The sequence below is a fragment of the Polypterus senegalus genome, chromosome 11 (genome assembly GCF_016835505.1).
Source record: "Polypterus senegalus isolate Bchr_013 chromosome 11, ASM1683550v1, whole genome shotgun sequence".
Lineage (NCBI taxonomy): Eukaryota > Metazoa > Chordata > Cladistia > Polypteriformes > Polypteridae > Polypterus > Polypterus senegalus.
In genome coordinates this window covers 99,940,997-99,953,922 of record NC_053164.1, presented here as the reverse complement: position 1 = coordinate 99,953,922, position 12,926 = coordinate 99,940,997, and the positions used below count along the sequence as shown (strand labels likewise).

Genomic DNA, 12,926 nt, shown 5'->3' with positions numbered 1-12,926 from the left:
TGCAAATAAGCTTCTGCTACCCTGTGACAGAGCGTAGGTGAATTCCGCACTTATGCTCGAGCTACTGGCAGGCGCGCAGGTAAATGCCGCGCTAGTTCTCGCGCTTCAGCTAGGCAAGCAGGTAGAAGCCTCGCTCGTGCTCGCTCGCGTTTCAGGATATATCTAATGCCATGCTCATGTTCGTGCTCCTGGCCGGCGTGCAGGTAAATATCGGGCTCGCGCTCAAGTGCCGCTAGCTTCTGGGCCTTGAGACAAGTGACCTCTGCACACAGATCTAATTTGGTGATGTTACATGCAAGCGCCTACATTTTATCATTTCATGAAACCTACTCTATCGATGTTTCCTTTATATGCTAGGTTTATACTGATTGCATGCATTATCTACCATGTAATACTCGCTACAGCCACCAGAACCGCAGTTTTTACTAAAATGAATGAATAAATAAATAAGACAAATCAAAGCACCTAACTCAATTCACTAGCCACACGGGAAAGTACTGACTTACCAGTCTGCTTGAGCTCCTCTGATCACGCACGGGGATCGTGGCGATGCAGACCGCGAAGATTCGATTCCGGTCTGATGTTGTCCTTCTGACGGAGAATGGGCAAGGGCACTACCGATCCAATCAATTTCCTCTGTCGCTACTATCGTGCACGAGCAGTTGAATCCACGCTAGAATTAACCTTTAAGACAAGCAGTCGTTCGAACAGCTAAGTTACACATATGGAGTAGCTCCGGCAACAGACCTAATCGCCTCGCTCCTCAACCTGTCAAGAGGACATAATTATTGTTATTATTATTAGTTTTCTATGTTTATCGCAGCCTTTCTTCTAACAAACATTAGCTCTGGTATCGAACTCCTCTGTAGCTCGCTGAGCTCTGCGTACTACACCGGCTCTCTGCGTCTCTTCATCCTGCCCATTACGTTTCTGTCGCCACGCCTCCTTCGTGGAAAGTGATATAGACCCGCCCATTTGTTTTATCCTAGTGGTAACTGAAAAGGTTGGCTGGGATTGACAAACTGGCACAAGAAATGAAATTTAAGTGTGGGTATATGACCCGGAGCAATACATTAGCTTTATGTATTTTTAACGCAGTCATTATCAATGGGGAGTTTGCTCTTCTTCCACTGCTGAGACTAAGACTGGAACAAACTCTGAATGGGACACCAATCCATCACACTCACGTACATACGTGAAGTAAGCCATAGAATTCCAATTAGGACTTCTCAGGTAACCTAAATGGAATGCGTTTTAAGACGTGGGAAGAAAATCATTAGTACCCCGAGGAAAACGAATACAGAAAAGAGGTACCTGAACCAGGTTTCAAAACTGGTACTTTGCAGCTGTGAGGCAGCAGTACTTACCACACAATGCCACCAACAAAGATACATAGGCACACACAAATGAAATTAAACATACAGCCTTGTAGCGTCTCCTTTGCCACTATACGCAGTTTGTCACTGGTGGGCAGGGTGGTACATTAGTTAAGGCTTTGGACTTTAACGCCATGGGTTATGTGTTCCCGTTAACGAGACTGTGTGACCATAAGCTAGTCATTTTACTGGCCTGTGCTCCAACTGGAACAACAAAAAAATATAATCAGTTTTATCTCTTAAATGTTGTAAATCCCCTTGGATAAAGGCATCAGGAAAATAAGTCATAATAATAATAACAATAATGCCTTCTAAAATGACAGGTGAAAAGGATATGGTGTTCAACATAAGTAAAAAAAAAAGTGTTAATTTTAGCCTGTTCAGATAATACATAAACCAGAGGGAATTATTTATGCCAGAAAGGGCAAAAGATTAAAAACATCAAAGACTGAAGACCCAAAAGATGAGAATTATGTGCAAATGAAAAAATACATTTTACAGTCTGTGACCCTAAATGGGAGAAACTACAATCAGGAACTGGGGGATGGAGAGCATGAGGTCAAAAATGTTATTTTTAATGCAAATGACAGCAGGTGGGTTTTCAGTTTGGATTTCAATGGTATCTGTGGTGGCTCATGCATTTTCCTCTGTAATCCTTTCAAATGTATGCACTTTACAGAACTGTTGTGAACACACTGTGGTGGAGAAGGAGACAGGATGGTGTTGGAGTTTCACCATTAACAAGTGCAAAAGACCCCTGAAAAACATTTTGAAATGAAATGTTCTGACATTATTGTTATATGCCCAGACTTAAGTTAATATCATTGCTTACTTCTCACCAAAATATATGGATATATTCTACATTGTTTTTCTATCAGATGGACAGAAAACATCACATTTGTCATTGAACAAGGAACCTGTGAGGCATGAACACTATCTGCGGCATCATGTCGCTCAGAATCTGTTGAATTGGACAATGATATGTGATATACATTGTTACACAAGGAGAAAGTAAAAAGGACAGTACTTTAAAAAAGGCACAAAAAAGAAGAACATCAAGTTTATTGTCATTTATGAACAATATAATGAAATGTTAGACTCATATTAAGATGTTTCAGTACTGGAGCATTTGGAAAATTAATATTTTTGCTGTAACTCTTCTGCATGATGTTTTCAGATCCTTTTGACATACTGCAAATATTTGATGTATTATGCTACAGCATTTTGGACTGAATGATCTTTTTTATTTGAATGTTGTTCTTAAAATGTGATTTAAAATTGTGCTTATAGCAGAATATTTTCTGAACTATTATTACTTTAAAAAAAAATAAAACCATGAAGGGCTCTATAATGCTAATTAAATGAACTAAAATTCATGATATGGATTTTTCTGTATTACTTTACTAATGTAAAGGGTGAATAAGGACACTGAAGTGGTGGGTTCCTTTTCAACCTTTCACTTTTCTTTTGCACCGAGTGTATCAAACATTTGCCCCCTTCTCTCCAGACCCAACTAATACATTTACCTTGTCCAAGGAAAAAGCATTCCATTAAGAAATTACAAGCAGAACTGAATTATAAATTATTTTATCTATACTTTAAATGCATTAAATCAAACTATCTATATTATCTAAGATATCTCTTACACTAATTCTGGACTATGCATTTTATTATCTTGAATATGGAGTATCTTGCACAAGCCTAAAGCAGAGAAGTGCAAAATATACAGGTATTACATTTTCTGCAAGTTTAGTGACAACCTGTAAGAAATTTATCCTGTAATAAATAAACGAAATATTGTATATTAATAGTCAAAAAACACCCTGACGGGTAGCAGCCTGACTGCATTTTGATCTGCCTTTGCCCATATTCCACACCCCACATCACTTGAAGTGGAGCCATTTGCCTTAATTGGAATTGCTTTATACATAACTAGAATAAACGTGTCGCTGGGCAATGGGCATTCAATATCGCATAACGCTGTAGAAGGGATGGAAAAAGTGACATCAGGAGCAAGACGATGGAAGCAAAGGTCTCCTCCCCGCCCTTACTGCCCACCACGTGTTCCAGCTGACGTCGACAAAGGTCCAACTGCAGACCTCCGCCTCCCCACTTATTACGAGCTCCGCTGAACAACCAGTCGAGTTGCAAGTTTATGTCACATGACTTGGATAGCACCACCTCTCTTTGACTTTGCCAGTGTCTATGAGCCCCACCTTCGTCGCCTAGTAATGACGTTGTACAACAAGAACGGGGAGCAAACTGCATTTTGCGCGAGATATTAAAAAAAGATTCCCGTAAGCATAATCAAAAACAGTATAGATGCAAGAAATGAAAAATAGATTATATTGGACACGCCGATGTATTTATGGTGACAAGTTACTGTATTGTGTGTATAACGGAAGATTTCAAGTACGGGTAGCGGACAGCAACAATCGTCATACAAGGTCATGCACACGTTGTTGGATTTGCGCTCCGTTTAATTGTTGTAGACAAAGTGTCGAGTTTGTATTGATATCGTAATTAGCAGAGGATTTATAATAATAAAATTAGACGTAGTTTTCAAATACTGTTTTGAGTTGAATGCGCATATGTTATAAATTTATTAATGACAGTAAACTCAAAATTTTTGCAAACTGAGGAGAAAACGGATAAACCTTTCCGGTGTTATAAACACTGGCAATTTCAAGAAGTGTTTTTGGACTGCATGTGGAAATTGTAAAACCAGAAAGGCTAGTTTAGATGCATTAATTTTAACAATTAAACGAGTGAGTGAGGTAATGCAAATAAGATCTCAAGGTCATTGGGACTCGGGGTCAAAAGCGAATTGGGATCCGAACAAAAATTTAAGTATCCAGGCAAGTTCTTTGGGTCAGTAGGATGGAAACAATATTAAAGTGCATGCGCTACATTATTAATTTATCATCGAGTTTAACGTTACTATGCAAGAGCAGACGCAATGGGGAGACTGCATCCTGCTCCTGTTTAATTAAAGTGACTATTTGATCTTTGACTAACGTTTCTGTTTTATTGTAAAAGAACATCTAATGACAATTTTAAGGAAGAAACAGTCATATTTAATCCTATAACCCAATAGCCACACACCTTTTGCCTGGAGTTATTACTTTAATATTCCTTATCCACTGTGAGGCGCTTTTTGTTCAGTTGAAACGTATGGAAAAATTGGAGTAAGATGGATGGAGTGATGAAAAACTGTAAACATGCAGTGGTATTAATCAGTCACACAAGCCAGATGATCATTTACAGGTATTTCAAGCTGCTTCTCAAAAACCATTTAGAGATACCTCAATGTATTTTAGATTCCTATAAACTATTTTCAGCACAGTCTGACAAAATTTAAAATAGATGCAGAGCAGACACAGATATATCCCAACAACAGTTCTGATCTATAACAGCAAAGTAAGTATCTCCAAGTATAAGTATACTTTTCTGTCGTCATATGCATTTTGTAAACATTAAAGTTTTACAAACTTAAAATTTACTGATGCATTTATTTAAATGTATTAGGAACTTAGTATAAACTGGTATGAATAAAGATATTGATGTTTATAATTATGTTTGTAGGAAAGAAATTGGTGCAGGGTTGTGTGGTTGTTTTCTCATAGAATCATAAGTACAAATTCCAGCTTGGTTACTCTCTGTTGAAATGCATGTTGTCTATGTGTCACAGTTTTTCTTTTCTGCCCACTTCCCACAGATACACATGTTAGGTAATTGGCATCTCTCAGCTGGGCTCAAATGCGAGTTTAACCTGCAAGGGACAGGTTTCGAATATCTGTCCTCATTGTTAGTGACTTGTGCTCAATGCTGGCAGGTTGACATTTGAAAAAGGAGGATGAGAACTCAGAAGGACAAAATCATTTGAAATTTTTAAACTTTCTCAGTGTACAGGCAGGCTAATGTATTACTGCTTTCCTGTAAGAAATTTGTATGTTAAAGAATACAAAGGTGGTATATTGCCATCATTGTAAATACTTCTTTACCAAGTCCTCATCTATGTAGATTTTGCACGTACTCCTCCTTTCTGTGTGTAATTTTCATCTTGGTACTGTGGTTTTCCACCTATACCTTAATAGAAGTAGGGTGTTGTACCATGTTAGCCATTATGGATGTGATGAGAAGCTTTTGAAAGCTTGCATACTGTAATCTTTTTAGTTAGCCATTAAAAGGTGTCATTTTGCTTGACTACAGTCATAGAAGGTTTGTGCTAAGGTAGTTGTCTAAGTTAAGGAGGACAGACATTCTGAGGAGTTACAGTTGTCCTCACTAATCATGGCCCTGGAGAGTGGCGTTGTGCTACATGTTGATTAGCACATGCAAGTATGAATTCCGCTGTACTCTGTATATGTTACTGTAATTACATTATAAACTTATAAACTGGTACTGTGTTGATCGCTGAATGAAGTGGGTTCTGTGATGGTCTGGCACACTCTACAGCACAGGTGTCAAACTCCAGGCCTGGAGGGCCGCAGTGGCTGCAGGTTTTCTTTCTAACCCTTTTCCTAATCAGTGTCCAGTTTTCACTACTAATTAACTTCTTTTCCCTCTATTTTAATAGTCCTATTTTTAAGGATTAAGTCTTCTGAATTGATTCTTTTCTTCATTAAATGACAGCCAAACAGAAATGAGACATGAAACGAGCCAACAGATGACCAGCTAAATTGGGGCTTCAAACTCCAACCAGTTCCTTAATGAGAAGCTGATTCTTGCTGTTAATTAAACCCGTTATTCAATTCCATGGCTTGTTGCTGCTCTCTTTCTGCCACAGCAGAAATTTCCAGAACTGTTGATATTTTGTTTTTTTCTAAGAACTCCTAAAATGTTTTGGTAACCTGAGGGATCAGCCTTACTGAGACCTTCATCTTAATTTTCAGATTTTCTTTGATAGGTACAGGTGAACTGGTCATGTCCTGCTTGTTTTATGTCTCATTACTGTCCGGCTGCTAATTAAGGAAAAAACAACTAAGGGGCCTGAGTCAAGCTAATTAAAGCTAAGGCTAAAGAAGTTAATTAGCATCAAAAACTGGTTACTAATTAAGAAGATAGTTAGAATGAAAACCTGCAGCCACTGCGGCCCTCCAGGACTGGAGTTTGACACCCCTGCTCTACAGCATATGTTCCTGTCTTGCACCTAATGTAACTATTATAACTTCTGGCCCCTTCCATACGCTGTATTGGATTACATGGTTTTGAGAATGTTGTGACATGAGTTTTTTTTTTCAGGAAGGAAAATTATTCGTAGTAAGGCAATACATATACATACATATATATTTATATATATATATATATATATATATATATATATATATATATATATATACTGCTCAAAAGAATTAAAGGAACACTTTTAATCAGAGTATAGCATAAAGTCAATGAAACTTATGGGATATTAATCTGGTCAGTTAAGTAGCAGAGGGGGTTGTTAATCAGTTTCAGCTGCTGTGGTGTTAATGAAATTAACAACAGATGCACTAGAGGGGCAACAATGAAATGATCCCCAAAACAGGAATGGTTTAACAGGTGGAGGCCACTGACATTTTCCCTCCTCATCTTTTCTGACTGTTTCTTCACTAGTTTTGCATTTGGCTACAGTCAGTGTCACTACTGGTAGCATGAGGCGATACCTGGACCCTACAGAGGTTGCACAGGTAGTCCAACTTGTCCAGGATGGCACATCAATACGTGTCATTGCCAGAAGGTTTGCTGTGTCTCCCTGCACAGTCTCAAGGGCATGGAGGAGATTCTAGGAGAGCTGAAGAGGGCCATAGAAGGTCCATAACCCATCAGCAGGACCAGTATCTGCTCCTTTGGGCAAGGAGGAACAGGATGAGCACTGCCAGAGCCCTACAAAATGACCTCCAGCAGGCCACTGGTGTGAATGTCTCTGACCAAACAACCAGAAAGACTTCATGAGGGTGACCCAAGGGCCCCATGTCCTCTAATGGGCCCTGAACTCACTGCCCAGCAGCATGCAGCTCGATTGGCATTAGCCATAGAATACCAGAATTGGCAGATGCACCACTGGTGCCCTGTGCTTTTTACAGATGAGAGCAGGTTCACCCTGAGCAATGTGACAGAAGTGAAAGGGTCTGGAGAAGCCATGGAGAACATTATGCTGCCTGTAACATCATTCAGCATGAGCAGTTTGGTGGTGGGTTAATGATTGTCTGGGGAGGCATATCCATGGAGGGTCACACAGACCGCTACAGGCTTGACAAAGGCACCTTGGCTGCCATTAGGTATCAGGATGAAATCCTTGGACCCATTGTCAGACCCTATGCTAGTACAGTGGCTCCTGGTGCACGACAATTCCTGGCCTCATGTGGTGAGAGTATGCAGGCAGTTCCTGGAGGATGAAGGAATTGATACCATTGACTGGCCACCACACTTTCCTGACCTAAATCCAATAGAACACCTCTGGGACATTATGTTTGGTCCATCCAATGCCACCAGGTTGCACCTCAGACTGTCCAGGAGCTCAGTGATGCCCTGTTCCAGATCTGGGAGGAGATCCCCCACAATACCATCTGTCATCTCATTAGAAGCATGCACTGATGTTGTCAGGCATGTATACAAGAACACAGGGGCCATACAAAGTGCTGCGTACAATTTTGAGTTGCTGCAATTAAATTTTGGCAAAATGGACTAGCCTGCCACATAATTTTTTCACTCTGATTTTTGGGGCGTCTTTGAATTCAGGGCTCTGTAGGTTGATCATTTTCATTTCCATCAAGCGATGTGGCATCCTTTCGTTCCTAACACATTACCCAGTCTATATCAGTATAGATATCCAGGAGGATTTCTTTTCCCCATTGAGATCTGATGTGTTTTCAAAGTGTTCCTTTAATTTTTTTGAGCAGTTTATATATATATATACATATATATATATATATATATATATATATATATACATATATATATATATATATATATATATACATATATATATATATATATATATATATATATATATATATATATATATACATATATATATATATATATATATATATATACATATATATATATATATACATATATATATATATATACATATACATATACATATATATATATACATATATATATATATATACATATATATATATATATATATATATATATATATATATATGATTGCACATATGTTCATCCCCTGATTATCCATATTGTGTTTCCAGTTCAGGGTAACAGGAGCCAGTGCCTATGCTGATAGTATCAGGCACAGGTAAGGAGCAATCAGAGTGGATGCACCAATCTGTCAAAGGGCACATTCTAATACAAACCTACAATCGTCACATCATGCCTATTTAGAGTCCAATAAACTTAACCTGTGTATTTTTGGGATGGCAGAAATGGGGAATATGAGCAGTAAAACCCTTTGTGAATGTGTGCAAACTACACATAGACAGTTACTGGGTTCAGGATTTAAAGAAAGTCTCATGAAACTGTGTGACAGCAGCAGCAACCACCATGGCATGCTAATTCATGGGTACACAAAAGCAAATCAAGAAGGAAAAAAAATATACATCACCATAGTTTGATCAAACACCTAGCACGGCCACACTTAGTAAGTATAGCAGTACATACAATTTGATAGATTTTTATCTGAAAATGTCAATTCCTACATAGCACATAAACTAGAATAACAAGAGTGTGATAAACTGTAACTAAATAATATAATCTATACTGTTTTCTTTGTGGGATGGTGGGGGACAAATTTATATGGTAATGTATAACAAAGGAAAGCTCTGGGACTAATGATTGACAGGGTTCGTTTTCTTGACATGGCTCCCTGATTATTATCCCTTCTTTCAGCCAGTGTGACCTTTGAAATTCGATAGTCAGGATTTCTAGTGTTAGCTACATTCTTGGAATGCAAAATAAACCCTTTAACTCTTTTTGGAGGATTGGATGAGGATTAGGGCATACTTGATGCAGAGGGACATACATTTGCAATGGTCATCATACTAAATGCACTCCTCTCTGATATTGTCTTACTGTGGTTGTAGTTTAACGATGATGAATAGAAATCAATGTGCAAAAGATGCTGCACGATACTTTTTATGAAATGTTTCTGAAAACTGAAGTGGTGTGGGGGGTGGTTTAATCAGATATAGGCAACAATTTATCTAACAATTTGGGGTATATTACATGAAAGTCTCAAAACTGCTTTATCCAACTAGTACTGTGGGGAACTATAGCAGTTCCAATAGCATTAAGCACAAGGTAGGAAACAACCTTGGGTAAAAAGCCAGTCTATCACAGGGCTTATATTTGTACATGGCTAACAGAGGACCAATTTAAAATTGTCAGTTAACCTGCCATGTATTTGTTTAGGATGTCTGAGGAAAAACGCATGCAGATTTTGGGAGAACATGCAAACTGGCTTGACATGGATGTGTACATTAATGCGTGCAAATAATGGGCTAGTATACCATCTAGGAAAAGATTTTGGCACTCCACATCTTTATAATGAACAGGATTAGAAAATGGAAAATTGATGGATTAAGGATGCCAACAGAAAAGGAATTGTTCAGCCTTCATTTTTGTAACACAGTAAGGCCTGAATAATCATTTCAAATAATCACAAAAATGTAAAAAGCTTCTCCCACAACTGCACCAAGAATATTACTGAAGCAATGCAGTAAAAATACATATATTAACACTGAGTAAAACACACTTTAAGTATATTTATATATTATATAATATTATAATATATATATTTATATTTGAGTATATTTATTTACTTTGAGAATATTTATTCTCGGTAAACTAGCAGTCAATATTTAAACTCACCTTCTGGAGCTGGGCAGATTAGGTAGTATCAGTTCCAAAAGTAACATTGAAGGTACAAACGCTTAGCTTTTTCCTGGTCTAATTCCCATGTGTTTTTTTATTGTTTTGATTAGAAGATTCTCAGATCTTAATGGAATTGGGCACTTGAAAAGAAATTGCTGCTTTTTGCTCCCAGAATGCCAAGGCCCCCTGTTCTGTAAGAGAGAAATAAATGTGAAGTAGAGCTGGGCTGTTTTAGTCTCTTCCTGTCCTTCTTTTCTCTACAAGGTCACAGAGGTGTAGTGCTTTTTAGAAATTACCCTTGACCCACCCCCATAGTCCTCTTGTGCTCATTTTGCGCGTGCCTCTCTGTTACACAAATGTAGAAGGCAACATGCCGTTGAAGCAGCTAAATGTCTTGCCAAGAATGCATTCCTGCTGAAACATTCTTGGCTTCTCCCTTAGTCTCTCATTATAAAATCTGTAATCTGTACAGCAGGTCACTTGGAGAAACAGATCTTCCTATCATAAATTTTCATGTACTTAGTGTACCCTAGACTTGCTGAATATTTCTGGGCCTGGCCAGCTTTATCCTGTTGCACAACCTACCTGTCACATCATAATAAATGAAGAAAAAAAAAATATTTTGCCCAAACCAATACACCTGCAACAACATTTTACTATTTAAATACCAGTGATAAGTGCTAAATAGAAGTGTAGCTGGCAGAGTGTGCGTTAATCAGCAACAGGTAGTATTGAAAATAATGATGGTCACCACTTGAATCATTTGAAAAATTCATTTGTATTTGGTTTATGAACAATATTGCCCCATCCAGAGCTGCACCCCTGCTTTCCTGATACACCTGACCAAGATCACTTCCACCTAATTCAGTTTAGAGTTACCAGGAGCCAGAGCCTATACCAGCAGAATTAGCTGCAAGACAGAAGTCAACCTTGGATCACATATACTCATGTCTAGGACACTGGAATCCTTGAGGAAAAAAAAACATGCAGACACACAAAGAGGATGTAAACTGTACGTAGGGACTGACTTGGTCAGGGTCTAAACACAGCATTATAAAGTTGTGAGACAGCAGTTCTAATTACTTTGTCGTCCGTAACCCTGAAGTGCATGAATGATTGATTCACTGTGCATTCATTTTCAGTATTTCTCTGTCCATTTTCTTCGTACGTCCAGTACTGATTCACAGGGAGCTGGAGTCAATCCACACTCACACATACATGCACACACTGGCCACATAACCTAAAAGACAACTCATCTTCAAGATGAGTAATCTGCCGAAAGTAAAATGGTTTTGATCCTGTATTTAGGTACAGTAAGTGTAAAAGTATAACAGTGCAGCTGTGTGACTAAAAAAGCACAACATGCAATGGAAGAATGAGTTCTTAAAGGTGATGCTGGGGGGGGATAGATATTTTCAATATGTGTACTTACTCTCTAGGGGTTTAGTGTTTCTTAATGTCTTAAGTGGAGCACAAAATAAAATTAAATCCTCTTGAGTTACACTTATGCATAAGCTTGAGCAATATAGCCTCCTATCTCCCATTGTCAGTGTGCTGTTTGCATATTCTTCTTGGGTCCATGTGGATTTTCTCCAACATACCAAAGATGCTGTAGGTCGATTGGCAAATGTGTGTCCATATACCCTACGTTGTACTGGTTTATGCCTTGGTGTTGATGCTTTAGGACTAGCTTCAACTCCTTGCAGTCCTGTATTGGATTGAGAACGTTCAGGGAATGAATGGATACACCACTTTTTTCAAACATACACACTGTAGTTCCAGAACAATACTGTAAGGATCTAGGCAACTGGTTACTTTGATCTTAACGTTTGCAGTGGTAATAAGATTTGTCCACTTCCCTCCTAGTCAACAGGGTAAGGTCAGTCATTTATGTTAGCTTGAAGGAGTGCAATAATATGTAGCACAACTAACAAGGCCTCCATAGACAGAGACTCCCGCTTTTTTATTAAACATACTCCCCAGTATCACTCTTTTAAAAAAAACTTAGTTTGTTAAAATGCATTACATTCTCTTGCCAAAATAAAATGTTAATACACTTTTCCTCATTTGTTCAATTCTTCATATTCTGAGCCTCTTTTCTCCAGTGTTTGTTTGCTGTCTGAAATAATTCTGTTAACAATAGACACAAGGCATAGTTTGACACCAGGCAGGGCTCGGGTCCATCAGTGGGCATAATCACACATCTCCCCACACTCACTCATACATTGGCTATAAAAAGTATTCACGCCCCTGGAAGTTTTCATACTTCATTATTATACATGGAATTGAATTCATTGTTGTATTACAGTTGATTTGTGTTTTTTGACACTAAACAATAAAAAATGACTCTTTAATGTCGTACTGAAAACATATCTCTGCAAAGTGCTCTAAATTAATTACAAATATCCATCCATTATCCAACCCTGGGTCACCAAGCACACACTAGGGACAATTTAGGATCACCAGTGCACCTAACCTGTATGTCTTTGGACTGTGGGAGGAAACCCACGCAGACACTGGGAGAACATGTAAATTCCACGCAGGGAGGATCTGGGAAGTGAATCTAGGTCTCCTTACTGCAAATATAAAACACAAAATAACTAATTGAATAAGTATTCAATCCATTCAAGTCAGCATTTAGTAGAGGCACCTTTGTCAGCTATTCCAGCCTTGGGTCTGTGTGGACAGATATCTTTTAGCTTTGTTCATGTGGTCACTGCAGTTTTT

The 12,926-nt window shown here is 38.4% G+C and overlaps 1 protein-coding gene across 2 annotated transcripts in view; it reads right to left on the bottom strand.

Annotated features, from left to right (window-relative positions):
- Positions 1-10,529, bottom strand: part of esrra (estrogen-related receptor alpha) — an 83,909-nt gene extending 73,380 nt beyond the window's left edge. The window contains exon 1 of one of the 2 annotated variants that reach the window (XM_039769363.1): positions 10,197-10,529. The gene's annotated coding sequence lies outside the window, so the exon portion shown is untranslated. Of the gene's footprint in view, positions 1-506; positions 980-10,196 lie in introns of those variants that run through there. The other variant, XM_039769362.1, reaches the window with a different exon arrangement.
- Between the last annotated feature and the right edge of the window lie 2,397 nt (positions 10,530-12,926).